Genomic DNA, 13,914 nt, shown 5'->3' on the forward strand with positions numbered 1-13,914 from the left:
TGCTATCGTGGAATCATTATGTATTGTAAGGGAATAAAAAATGTATTCTATTTATATACATTAATGTATTCTATTTGTAAGATCAAAGCATATAATTAAGTTATTCAATAAATAACCAAACTAATACTTTTGCAGCCTGTTGTCGACACTGAAAAAGGAGATACTTCCAACGTATCGTCACCCGTGACTCGAACCCCTGGATTCGATACTAAGCTACATGCCAAAAGGATCGACAAAATGAGTCGCGTCGTTTTTCCCATTTTGTTCATAGTTTTCAATGTTGTCTATTGGTTTTATTTCATGTTTTGAGTGCAATCAAATGCCCGAAAGCCAAATATACAGGGTGTCCTGTAAGTCCTAATTCGGTCTTTCCTCATCAATAAATGAGGGAAAGAAGCCTTGCTCGTTAGTTTATATGGTTCTTTCCCACATTCACTCCAATTTTTGGAAATCAAATATATCAGCAAATATGCGAATATTGCAGTTAAAAACATGGGATTTTTTTGAGCTCAAAAGAGACAGGGCAGCAACTGTTCATCTCACTGTATTTTCAGCCTCAAAACTGGTACAGAGTGATTTGCGAACTAATTTATGGCATTTTTTAACCCTAGATAACTGGACATTCGTCTTATAGACTACCGACCCCTGCCAGTTTTGCGAATTCGAGATGTTTCCGTTGCGCTAGTACCACATGACTCACAGTACCTTCATGACTAGTAAAACGAGTTTTTTTAATATATTTTTTATTTTTATTATTATTTTTAATTGAAATATTATAATGCTTCTCTGAAGTTACGCTAATTTGTTTGAAATGAATAAAGGAAAGATAAAAATATACTTGTTTTCAATACGTAGTCTATGAGTCGAATGATTAGTTACTGAGTAACACTGATTTAAGTGTAGTTATTTAGGGTTAAACTGAAACCATACTTCTACGATGAACGGTTGATGAGATAAAGGCCGAATTGCGACTTGCAGGACACCCTGTATAACGATTAAAAGCGATGAACATGAAACACCAATTCGTAAAGAGCTTTCGTGAAGGTTTTAATCAGCTTTCGTCCCAGTTGCACAAAGTTTAACTCCTCTTAGAGTACCAGTTCATTTCATATATTACATGTGCACATGTAAAGCGTATGCAAAAATGTATAACATGATATTTATTCTATATATATATCTTATTCATGTTTGTGTAAATAAGAAATATATCTTGTAAGGCCCTTTCTGATGATTTATGAGAAAGCCTGTCGGGAAGAAAAATAGTGGAAACATCTACCGTGGGTATATAAAAGTCATAACATACATTAAAAGCCCGTCATTTCATTATAATGAGAAATAAACTTTGCGTGTTCACTCACGATACAAATTCATAAATTCAATTTTACTCATTATTTGATATGGAAGAAAGAAATTGTTAATGAGATAAGGTTTAAACACTTCAAATAAATAATCGTGAGCATTTTCCACACATTAATTTATTCTCGATCCCATCAAAATATTTATTAAGCCGTCGATTGAAATTATTTTATTAATGAATTGGTGATACTGAAATGGCATTGCTGGAATTTATTTTGTACCGTTAAGTTATTTTTCACATAGTGAACCATGTGTATACGAATGTATTGCTCATATCTTATGTAAGCTATTTCGAGACATCAAATGCTGCATGAGTCAAGTTATGTTATATATATAGCATTTCTTCCAATAATACTTTTATTGTTTATACGGATTCAAAAAAATAAATACAAGGTGATTCAAAAGTCACGAAATGTTTTTAACCCTATACAGAATTTTTGTAAATAATAAGCTTATGGACGCATGATATTAACGTGTCGGATTTTCTTTAAAACCAAAAAAAGAATCTCGATTATGTTTAACAATGGCTCTCTATCCTTAACAAAATAAATTTATCAAAGAATGCAGAAAACAAAAAATTTCAGCCTCTGAAATTCTCATATATAAGTATGATAAAGTAGGCACCACACCAATGCAAGTGTTGTATGATCTGATGGATAAGATTGGAAGTATTTTTTGTTTTAAAATAAAAATAAAAAACCCGACGTTATAATCATGTGTGTTTGTGAATCTACTAAAGCACTTCTTAACTTTTGAATCACTTTGTGTTTGACATTTTCAGACAAGTTTACTGAAAACAACTGCAATCAACTGTAACTAAGACTAAATTTATGATTAATAACTGCATTGAATGAGTTTAAACTAAATAAGTTATAAAAACATAAGTAAGCTGACTTTTGAAGTATCGTTAAAGCATCGAAAAACAACAGACGTTATGCCAACTTGAATCCATTATTAAACTCTCTCAGTGGTAATGATAAGATATCTCGCCTAACTTGTGTGATACCTTATATTTCGGCAATTACAAGATATCTCTCACCTCCTTAAAACCCTCTTATTTCAGCAATGCCGAGTCCAGAAATCTCTGTAAAGCAGGCTTTTTTGTGAACATGTTTTCCATCCCCTCCCAACCTGTCAGGTCAACTGCCGGTGGGTGGAGAGTCAGCTTTTGTTCAAATTTTTATAACAAAAGGCGAGAGATGGTGTATTTTCCTTCCCTTCGGGAAAGTATGGGAATATGCATACAGTATAAATAATAGAGAAAGCTGTAGTATTTCTCTTCATCTGGTTTTTTTTATTATTCTTGGACTTGGGGGGGGGGGGGATACTATCACCTACACAAAATTGGGAAAAAATCCTTTTTTCAAAAAAGGTGTGGCATTTTACAGAGGGTTTTCTGATAATGCGGATCAGTGACATTTTAAAACCGCTTAAAGTATTAAATTCATCATCCACAGAAAAGAAACAATAGATCCTAAGCGAGCCATTTTTATATAGGAATTAGGAATACTTTTTTATGTACCATACCTATACCATACCATTATTTTCACTCCAGCCATGAAAATGAGAGCTTAATGGTGATATAGTTATCTAACGATTGTCTCATACATGAACTGTGAATATCTTGGGCAAAATTAGTCCAGCTTCTCGGGGACGTGATTACGTAACTCGATCGCATGAAAGTTTCATGATTTTCAATTACCTGAATTTGTGATTGCTCTATTCTGTAAATGTCAGGTGCATCAACTCTTTCGTATGAATTATTACGAAGCGAAATGTGGAAAACGGCAGTTTTATCGTTTCTGTGTGTCTTGTTGGTCCGGAATTCGTTATCTCGTTTAGATTGTTCTATTATCAAATACGTATATCAACGTCGGTTTCGATTATTTTCCTCTACCTCAAAGGTATTTAATAAGGGAACTCTAACTATTGTCGCAAATGAAATGAGCAACCAGACAGCATAAATAGTCAGCATTGTCGCATGATTGTCAAAGGAAAACGTAACAAAGGTCAGCTCACATGTTTGAATTTAGACATTTCGTTTAGTCTAGTATTCGTCCTTTAATTATCGTTATTGTTGAATGAAGTTGTGCTTTCATTGTGATGTTTAAATAACGTGGTGCTCCAGAACTTTTGTTTACACATTCGTTGTAATCCCATGAAATAAAAGATAATGGCAAATGGCAATGTTGTTCTATCATTTATTTATTTGAGAAGACTTGAAACTTTGTGTCCAATTTGCCTTATTTATTCGGGCTTATTCAACTGTTTCAGGAGGAGGCAGATTAGTTTGTTCTTCTAATGTCACGATAGTGGGACTCAGCGTTTTTCTACGGATAATGCGTTTTTATGTTGAACTTTAAATGAATTTAAGTAAATGAATGTTGTAAAATTGCAAACATGAAAAAAAAAAGGCTACTCTAAAATTATTATCGACGTGTCAGTTTCAAAGAAAACCTTTCAGATTGGAAATGCCGATAGAAAAATGACCGAATTAACCAAAAATTGCTTAGACAGGATATAAAGTGTTTATTTCACACAATTTAAAGTTTTTCCAATTATAAATCTAAAACAATATCAAAAGAAAGACATTTCTCTATAAAATGCTCATGCCCTTCATTTTGTAATTATTTGCGAGTAACTTGTTAAGCAAAACTTCAGGTTAAAGCATAGAAAATACCATTTCAGAAAAGTTTTTGTTAAGATTATCTTTCAAAAAAGGATAGCATTAATCTCTCCGAGTATATGAGCTGAACTCAAAAACCATGAAATACTCAGAACAGTATTTTATATGCATTCCAATTATTTGAAAGTGAGGATTTCCACACACAAAATATTGGATGTTATTTTTAAGTTTCTACTCTTTTACACACATCTGTCATTGATCATTTACATTTCTTCAGAATATTTTGACAAGCATAAAAAATAACGTTTAGTGATAACGGTGCTTTCAAATGATATGAAAAATGACATAGGGTTAGAAAAAATATCTGAAGTTATATCACATTTATTCTATTCATTTTTAGGTATTCAGTAATAAATGTTGTCCGTATTCTTAAAATGAACCGTTTTATCAATACCGAATGCACAATATAATTCGTATGTTTGATTATCTTCGACATTCAAGCATTGTGTCCGATAAATTCGTAGTTTAAAAATTAATAAAAATTGAAGGAATTAATATTTTTCAATGCGGTTTGTAAATAAGTTATTTTCACGAAGAGCGATTTTCTTTTGGTGCAGGAAAAATAATTGAAATTTTTGTTGACAGAGGAACTGAGATAGAGGAGAATACTGTACGAAGGCTGGAAATATTCAAATCAGAGTCGTATAAAATGCAGGATGTGCGATTGACAGCTTATTTCTGAATTACACTCATGTCCATAAATTAAGGATAATTCAGAATCACACGGAAATCGAAATCTAAAGTAAAAATTTCACCTGTAGAATTATCACACACATCTGCAAGAATGATATGCAAATTTCAGGAAGCCACCAGATGATGCCGATAGTACGTCACAATGACGAGAGTGTAAGAGGGGGGTATATAAGGAATGGTGGCAAAGAAATGAAATTGTTCACAAGAGTTCTGTAAGGCGCTCAAAGCCAATGGCGAATAGTTATGACACAGAGGACGCATGTGGATGATTTTTTACGTGGTAGAATTATCGGCCGCCTAGAATGTGGGCGTACTCAGATGGAAGGATCCGAGGAACTTGGAATTGCCCAAAGTGTCATCTCTAGGCTTTGGAAACGATTCCAAGATAACGGAAATGTCAGTAGACGTTACAGTACAGGTCGCCCCTAGTTACAACGCCGAATGAAGACCGATATTTGGCAGTAACTGCCAAAAGAAGCAGACGGAGCACAGCATCCGACCTGTCTCGTCAGCTATCTGCAGCCACGGGTACCACAGTTTCAAGGCAAACCGTGTACAGACGTTTGGGAGATATTGGTCTATATGCTCGCAGGCCTGTCAGATGTGTTCCGCTCACGGCAACTCACTGTCGGCAGCGATTAGCCTGGAGTAGAGAACATGAAATGTGGAAATCGTCACAGTGGGCTTGTGTGATGTTTTCCGACGAGTCCAGGTTTAGCTTGCAGTCTGATTCATGTCGGACTTTCATATGGAGAACGCCAGGTACCCGTTACCACCAAGACAACATCATTGAACGACACCGTTACGGTGGTGCAGCATTGCTCGTTTGGGGGGGGGGAATTATACTGGGTTCCAGAACAGATCTGCATGTTCAAACCGGAACCATGAAAGCCCAAATTTATCGGGACATCATTCTGGAACAACATGTACGTTTGTTTAGGGGTGCCATGGGCGCAGAATTTGTGTTTATGGATGACAACACCCGTCCTCGCCGAGCAAACATCGTAAACGAATGCCTTGAATCTGAGGATATAATCCATATGGAATGGCCAGCATTCTCACCTGACTTGAATCCGATAGAGCATGTGTGGGACATGCTTGGCCGACGAGTTGCAGCCCGTCAACAACCTCCTACATGTGTACCGGAACTTCGGAGAGCGTTGCTTGCTGACTGGAGTGATCTTCCCCAAGATCAGATCGATAATTTGATACTCAGCATGCCTCGGCGTTGTACGGACTGTATTTCATCGCATGGGAGACATACAATGTATTAACCATCATACCAACCATGTAATAGTAAGTTTTTGTAAAGGAGATATTTTTTACAATTGCTCCAGGGAGCAAAAATCGTAGTTTTTTGAATGGTATCATACATGCACCATCGTTTTTGTTCTTTATCTTTTGTTTAATAAATGGGCTTTATGAATAAGTAACGTTTGTTTTGTTTCTGAACCTTTATTTGCCGGAGCTGGCATTATCCTTAATATATGGACATGAGTGTATTCTCATAGTTTTCGAGAAAAATGCGAAAAAATAGTATGACGTCATATCCCCGCTGCAAGAAAAAAAAAACTTTATTAGAAACATGAACATCGGTATTTGCATATGTTTACATAGGACGATGTTCACAGCGTCCACCGTTCATATCGAGGCATGCATGCGCGCGCCGTGGAATGACGTGGAAAGTTTTTTTACTTGCACCAGATATGACGTCATACTATTCTTTCGCATTTTTCTCGAAAACTATGGCTTGTACAGGTACAGTTCTTTGGGCATTTTTTATGTATTCCAAGCGAGGAATCTGGCTGTGCAGAGTTTGGTTGGTCTTGATCGGACACCCTGTATAAGATTTTCATTGTGATATTGACCTTGGCACTATTGGTGAAGTTGTTTTACCTCAACTACGATCCACTGCCTGAAGTTTTACGAACGTTTTACACACGGAAGAGATTGAAAAAAGGGTCCAGGTTCTCAATCACTACTGCCGGACTTTCAGACAGTGCCCCTATCGAAGAAAATTTAAACTAATTTTTTCCTGTACCAAAAATAATCTTCCTTCGTGAGAATGGGCATTTGAATTTACATCCATACTTTTTACGGGAATCTTTTTTCAGCCACCTTGTTGGGTAATTTGTGTGTTGTGTCCTTTGTGTTTGTATTTGTATAATAACTTTACCGCAAACAGCATTCAAGTATACCAATTCCTTCAAGTTTTGTGAATTTTTAAACTATTCACGAATTTATGTGGGACACCCTGTACATCTTCAATAAAACTGATGGTGATAGCAGTCAAATAAGTATATGTTATTCAGAAAAAGAACATGGAGTAAGAAACATATTTGTCAAGGGTAGACATACAGGATTGGTACCACATAAAATTTGCATTATTTTTGGATTTCCGATAGTTTATCCCATGTAATATGACTCTTTCTAGAAAATCTGCATGTGCCCAAAAAGTTTTCGATATCTTTTGAAGTTATTATTCTGGGATATGACTATAAATACTAGACATCGTACCTCTCTCTTCTATAGTTTGTTTTATATGACAGAAAATGTATTCGCTTCATTTTTATCTCAACTGCATGAAGTCAACTACTTCATACGATATACAATAAGATGCTTCGAATCTGATCTGAGAAGAAAGTTTTAAAATCCTCCAAAGAGATCAGGATTTATTTCCTGGGAACAAATACCAGGAAACAAACATTTGATATGATATTCCGCATCACGTCTCTTCGTTTCGAATTAATCATTGAAGTATTAAAGAAAATTATCACTTTTGAATTCACACATAATTGACATAATGCGCATCTTTATTCGGAGAAATTTCAACATAAATTGGATCCTAAAGCAAATAATGCATAAAGTATTCGTGTACTCTATCTTTGATAGGATCCGATAAAATACTTCAGACACATAAATTTTGCATGTGAGATTAATTTGAAATGATTAGTCTAAAATTCTTATTGATCTTAGATAGAAAATAACTTATAAAAGTCTAGGGGAACGTTTGATTAATGGCACGGTTCATATGATAACATATTGAAAAGGAATGAAGTTCTTTCACTCATCGAATACTCGGAAATTAAAATCCCAAAGGGTATTAGATTTGTCTCAGTCTCTATTAAATCAATGATCATGCTGTTTGATTTATTGCGGTTTGTGTAAAAGCGCGCGAAAGGGAATAAAAGGGGTAGTGAAGGATTAAGAAGTTACAGGATTGATATACAGGTTGATTCGGAAAAGATGGGAAAAACTTTAAAGGTTATAGTACACAGAAATACAATTGTCATCAAAGAATGCATGGTCTAACATGAAACGCAAATGTTAAAACGGCATTCCTGTTGAAATTTATCGGGAGAAAAACAACACCATGCATGCAAATGTAACCTGGGGAATAAGAAGAAACCGTATCAAAATCCGTGTCACATCGAATAAAAGGCGTGGACGCTAGCCCCGTGAAGTTATTCCAGCGTACAACCGTTCTAACAGTTGTAACCTACGGGATAATGGCGCGCTTTAGTAATACTGAAAAAAGCAGGCATGCATGAATGAAATGCATGTCTGCATAATCAATGCGTAAATGAAATGCATGCCTGCTTTTTGAGTATTACTAAAGTGCGCCATTATCCCGTATGTTACAACTATTAGAACGGTTGCAAACTGGAATAACTTCACAGGGCTGGCGTCCGCGCCTTTTATTCACTGCGACGCCGATTTGTATACGGTTTCTTCTTCTTCCCCAGGTTACATTTGCATGCTTGGTGTTTTTTTTTCTCCAGATAAATTTCAACAGGAATGCCGTTTTAACGTTTGCGGAGCGGCCGTTTCGAAACACGCTAGCGCGTTTGCGTTTCATGTTATAACATTCACACATATCACATTCACGGGTATAACATAGGATCCTATGGGTTAGATTGCGTTGGGGGCGATGGGAGAAAAAAATTGCTGAAGAAGGGGCGATGGGGGACAAAAAAAGGTTGGGAAATTATGTGTTAGACCATGCATTCTTTTTGATGACAATTGTTTGTATTGGTGCGTACTATCACCTCTTAAAGTTTTTCCCATCTTTTCTGAATCACCTTGTATATGTTACTGCCAAAGCTTAAAATTGTCCAATTCACGACGGAGCAGGCCAGTTTGCGAAGTGGCCGGGTGATCGTGGCCAAAGTCCGATAACAAAAGACATGATTCTGTATCATCGTGAATGGCGTATTTTTTCGTGATAATTATGTTCATTTAGTTATGGCAACTCATCAAACTGCAACCACGTCGTCACATGGAGCTAATCCAATAGAGTTGTATTACAGTATATAGACATATATCACAGGTTGATGATTAAGAAAATGAATTTTGCTCCATCCAGGACGTCTTACATCAGCACATCGAGCTTCGGCCACTTCACTAAATGGCCGACCAAAAGCCGAATCATTTCTGCAATTCGGACTTTGACAGTGACATATACACACACACAGTAACATTCACGTTTGAGTCAGCTACAAGGGTTGAACATACGTCCAACTGGTTCTTTTTAAGTTACCCTGCAAGGGATAGTTGCACAGTGATTTAGCATTTTGTTTCATTTTCTCTAATTGGTTCACTAAAAAATCAAATGAAAATCTATATTATGATTTGCATTTTGAAAGCAGGACTAGTTTCACAGTAAACGACTATTGAATGTTTCAAATAAGAAGGTATTTTACATGATTTTCTAAGATCATAGCTAATTGTGAAGAAAAAAAGGAAATAGGTATTTTAAATTATATATAATGTAAAAAAAGTTATTTTAAAGGCGGTTATCGGTATCCATCAGTGAAAATTGATTCGCTTTACGAAATTTGTGGTATGGTAAATAAATTATATAGAAGCATGAATCGAGAGCAAAACAGGATTATACAAGGAGAATCAATGATTATACAAGAATATCAACTTATACAAGGTTTGAAGTCCCTTGGCCGGAAATTACTGGCACACCCCTGATCCTAGAGACATAATTTCAGTTAGAGTGGTATCTAAATAAGGTGTAGACCTCAGATACGTAATTAATATTGCAAGGGGTTGAAAATTATTAAAATAAAAATATTAACTTTTTATTTGGTCACCCTGTCCTAAAAACCCAATCAGAAAGTTGTTACTCTGTCTTTCCCTAGGAAGTAAAAAAAATATAAAAAAAATTCTACGTTTCTAAGTGCAATGTTCGTTGGGATATTGGAATTCAAAAAACCGAATCATAAGAAGTTTTCAAATTCCGTTATAAATTCTTGAAAATTTATTCAAATGATCCAGAGAAAATAAAATATTCTGTCAAAAAAAAAGTACAGAGACAAAAATATGCACTATGAAAAGAATGCAAAATACTTGAAATACATACATTTTTATATAAATTTCAGACCAGTAAAGCTAATCTAAAACTGAAGATAAATTATTGGGAAAAGTTTAAGAAATCAGAAAAAAATATCGCCCTTATTTGATATACAACATATCCAAAGATGTGAGAAATATAAGCATATAATTTTAATACACGAGTTTCCGATATTAATATTTTCAACATTGTTATTTGAAACTTTCAACGCATGGGAGGTTGAAATTCGTTAAAAGTGTTTGCTTGAGGGATGTCATGTGTTTTTAGTCATGTGTCACAGACTAGCCTGACGTAACGTCATTCGAAAAGATAAATAGAAGACTACACATATACATATGTACGCATTGATACAGCGTACTTCAAAGATGAGCAACTGCTCTAGCATATCATGTATGTAGCGTATCTTTTTTTATGTGTGAAACCTAATTCAAACTAAAAGAATAGGTTCCTGATCTATATGACAGATCTTTCAAAAATTTCATCCAATGTGCTTTCCTTTTCTATTACTCGCTGCAAGAAATCTCTGAGAGATCTGGCCGTCTTTCATATTGACTTGGATTAAATTCGTCACACTCGTACATCACAACGGATTTCGAAGTTAGAAAGAGTAAAATATCGGATTTACCGATCTCTGTCCAAAATTTTTGTTCACGAACGACATCTTCTCGGTGAAGGTATATATTTTAAAGCTTCACGTGTGTAAGTTGGAATGATGGTTTTTCTTCAAATAGAATCGGCGATTTTTCTGCCACTACGATCAATTCTTACAGAATTTCTGCCGAATTTTTTATTTTATTTTGATTATCCATGTTCATGATAATGATGAAGATGAAATCATTTCTGAATATTTATTTATGTATTCTTAATGAATGCAATGTATATTTGTATCACATTCTGTGAAACGTATGACTATTATCATAATAACTAAGAGATAATTAATGATCGACATAGAGCTTACGTGATTCTGTTATGTTGTTGGTAAGATGTAGGTCTACTCCTTCACGGGTACCGACGCGCTTCCGAAGCATATAAATTTCCGTATGCCTGTGTGAAATAAATCTTTTTTTTAGCCACGATAAGTGGGCCTGTCTTATGAAAAATCAGTGTAATTGGAATACTTCCATCACTCCATCTATAACACTAATCTCTGATAATGAATCGCAAAAGCATATATTTTGGTGTAATGATAGTCTGTACCATTCATCATTACAGTGTCGATGATATCATCTGACTTCTTCAAAACCCAAAATCACCCTGTAGAGTTTAAGTTCTGCGCTATAATAACAGTGGAAAATCAGTTCATGAGACTTCCCTTGATTTTCACGAGAAATCGTTGAAATTCTCATATTGGCAAGATATTTGGTAATTTCCGAATCAAGTCTTTCTATTGATTTCGGAGGGTTTTATTTTAGCTACAAAATCAATTGTGCCATTCTAAGGCTATATACAGGGTTAGAGAGAAATAATTTCCCCCATTTCAGAGAGCTCAAGAGAGCGTTCTATTGCTCCAAATGAGACAAAAGTTGTACTGCAGATAATTTAAAAATGATGCGCTTTTCATTTATTACATGAACTACCAAAATCCGCTGATAGGTGGCGCTTGAGCACACCTATAAAATGTTGAATATATAATTTACACATACCCCTCCCCTCAGGCCAGAAACATGAATGTACAAAAATTTCCAAAATTTGAGAAATTACGTTTCAATGCTTGCTCTACACATGTGTATCATATATATGATTGTCATTTTCCTAAAATGATTTGTAACATGCGTTTCAATGTGTGTTGAACATTCATGTTTCTGGTGAAACTTGACAAAATATAGGGGCAAAATAAGGGATCCAACCAGCTGATAAACCCAAAAAGTGAAAATTTTGCATATTCATGCTTCTGTAATAGGGGGGGGGGACGATATAAATGCTTAATATGTTGCACTAAAACTGCTCAATATATTCCCTTTTATTTTGAACGATGTGCTCTAATCGCAAAACCATATTTTTCACAGCTAAACGCACTGAGTCTGCTGAAATATCTAAATCATGGTGGCGAACACTGTCCTTTGTGATTAGAGCACATTGTTCAAAATGAAGGAGGACATATATTGAGCAGTTTTAGTGGTAAATATGAAACATTCATATGTGTAAGCATAATTTTATTTAATATTTATTTGTGTGCTCCAAAGCCACCTATCGACGATTTTTTTGTTTAATAAGTGACAAGCGCATCATTTGAATATTTGAGTAATTTATAGTAAAATTTAGTCTCATTCGGAGCGGTAGAACGCATCCAGAGCTCTATGAAGCGGGGAACTTATTTCTTGCTAACTCTGTACATAATCAATGCAAAATACATAATAGTATATATTTTATAATTAAGTTGTATAGTCAATAAAATCCGTTATATATATATTATCGTGTATCCCCTACCAGCATTCCAACTTTCATTTTCAAGTTTCACTTTTATCGTGTAATATTTTAACACTATGTTTTTGGTTGAAATAATAGTTTCAACTTCAATAACAATATACCGTCTAAATTTGAGTGTTGGCAAGATTGCTTCAACGATGCATCATATCGATGACTAGCTGGTATAATAAGGTTTAAATTATTTTTATTGGATCATGTCACAAGTATGGAATAAAACTCGTATTATTCTATTCCCTTTCTAGTAGGTACTAAGTAATCATTGGCTACGTTATGTATTCTGCTTTGAGGAGGAATTCAAGTATTATTCAAGTCACTTTCTAATGTTATCTGAATAAGACGTTATGTGCTTACGAACTTGAAAAAACTTCTCAAGATGTTGCTCTCGTTTACATATCCGCCCGAAGCTAATTTTCGAATAAAACCTTATCTATGTGTGGTCCCAATTTAATTTTTTTTCAATCTCACCAAATATTTCTGCTTGATGTCTCTTGAAATTTAAAATGAAATTTTCTCGACGCCAGTATTCTCTGTAGAGGCAATGAATCAAGTCCCATAAGGCTCAGTTGAAGTCCTGATGATAAATGCGTGTCAGGCCGGGGGAATTAATGTTTTACTTTGCAATTAAATCTTCATTTATTCACAATTGAAATTAAGAAAACTCGTAAAATGAATAGATTAAAGAATAGAAAACACCAAATGGGGTAGAAAGATAGAAAAAAATGCTTTGGTTTTTTAAATTTCTTTTAGCTATACAATTCCACGTGTTTTTCCTTAAGCTGATTTTTATTCTGCAAATCATGTTGGAAACAGTAAAAATACGTAATTAGTCAATGCGAATTTGCCTTTAATTTGCTGAAAATCAATAAAAAAATTCTTTATTTTCTTTTAATTTACATTTTTTTCCCAAAGTTAAATCAACTATTAGGGTGTATTTGGAAGAAAATACTTTTTTTTTCATCAACGATAAATCCCCTCGAATGTACACTTAATGAGCTATTTTATTTAAAAAATTATATAAGAAAGAAATTAAACATCACAAAAAAGTTTTTTGGTCTAGCTTTCTCATTAATACAAGAGTGTTTCAAGAGTAAGATCGATTCAGCAATAAAAATTACAGCAGGGAATCGGATTCAGTTACTCATGCACAGATACTTTTACTAGTCTTTTGTGCATGTATTTTTTTGCCTGTGCAATATCACTCACTTTGGTGGGACAGTGATAATGATGAGTGGGGGAAATAAATAATTCCATCATTTTAGAACCCCGCCAAGAAATACGGTTTCTTATGATAAATACACAAAACAAACCAATCCATTCTCAATGACAACAATAACTGTATTTTGGGGTAGATAGATGTGCTTTTAATTTACTCTATGGGATCTGGAACAAC

General features: G+C 34.6%; 1 pseudogene across 1 annotated transcript in view; it reads left to right on the forward strand.

Moving 5' to 3' along the window:
• Window positions 1-3,520, forward strand: part of LOC149080100 (glycine receptor subunit alpha-2-like) — a 41,200-nt pseudogene extending 37,680 nt beyond the window's left edge. The window contains exon 8 of the transcript XR_016193527.1: window positions 136-3,520. The product of XR_016193527.1 is annotated as a glycine receptor subunit alpha-2-like (transcript). The remainder of the gene's footprint in view (window positions 1-135) is intronic.
• Window positions 3,521-13,914: the final 10,394 nt, after the last annotated feature.

The sequence above is a fragment of the Pholcus phalangioides genome, unplaced genomic scaffold (assembly GCF_987345545.1).
Source record: "Pholcus phalangioides strain wild (caught in Gottingen) unplaced genomic scaffold, Ppha-v1.0 ptg000011l_1, whole genome shotgun sequence".
NCBI lineage: Eukaryota > Metazoa > Arthropoda > Arachnida > Araneae > Pholcidae > Pholcus > Pholcus phalangioides.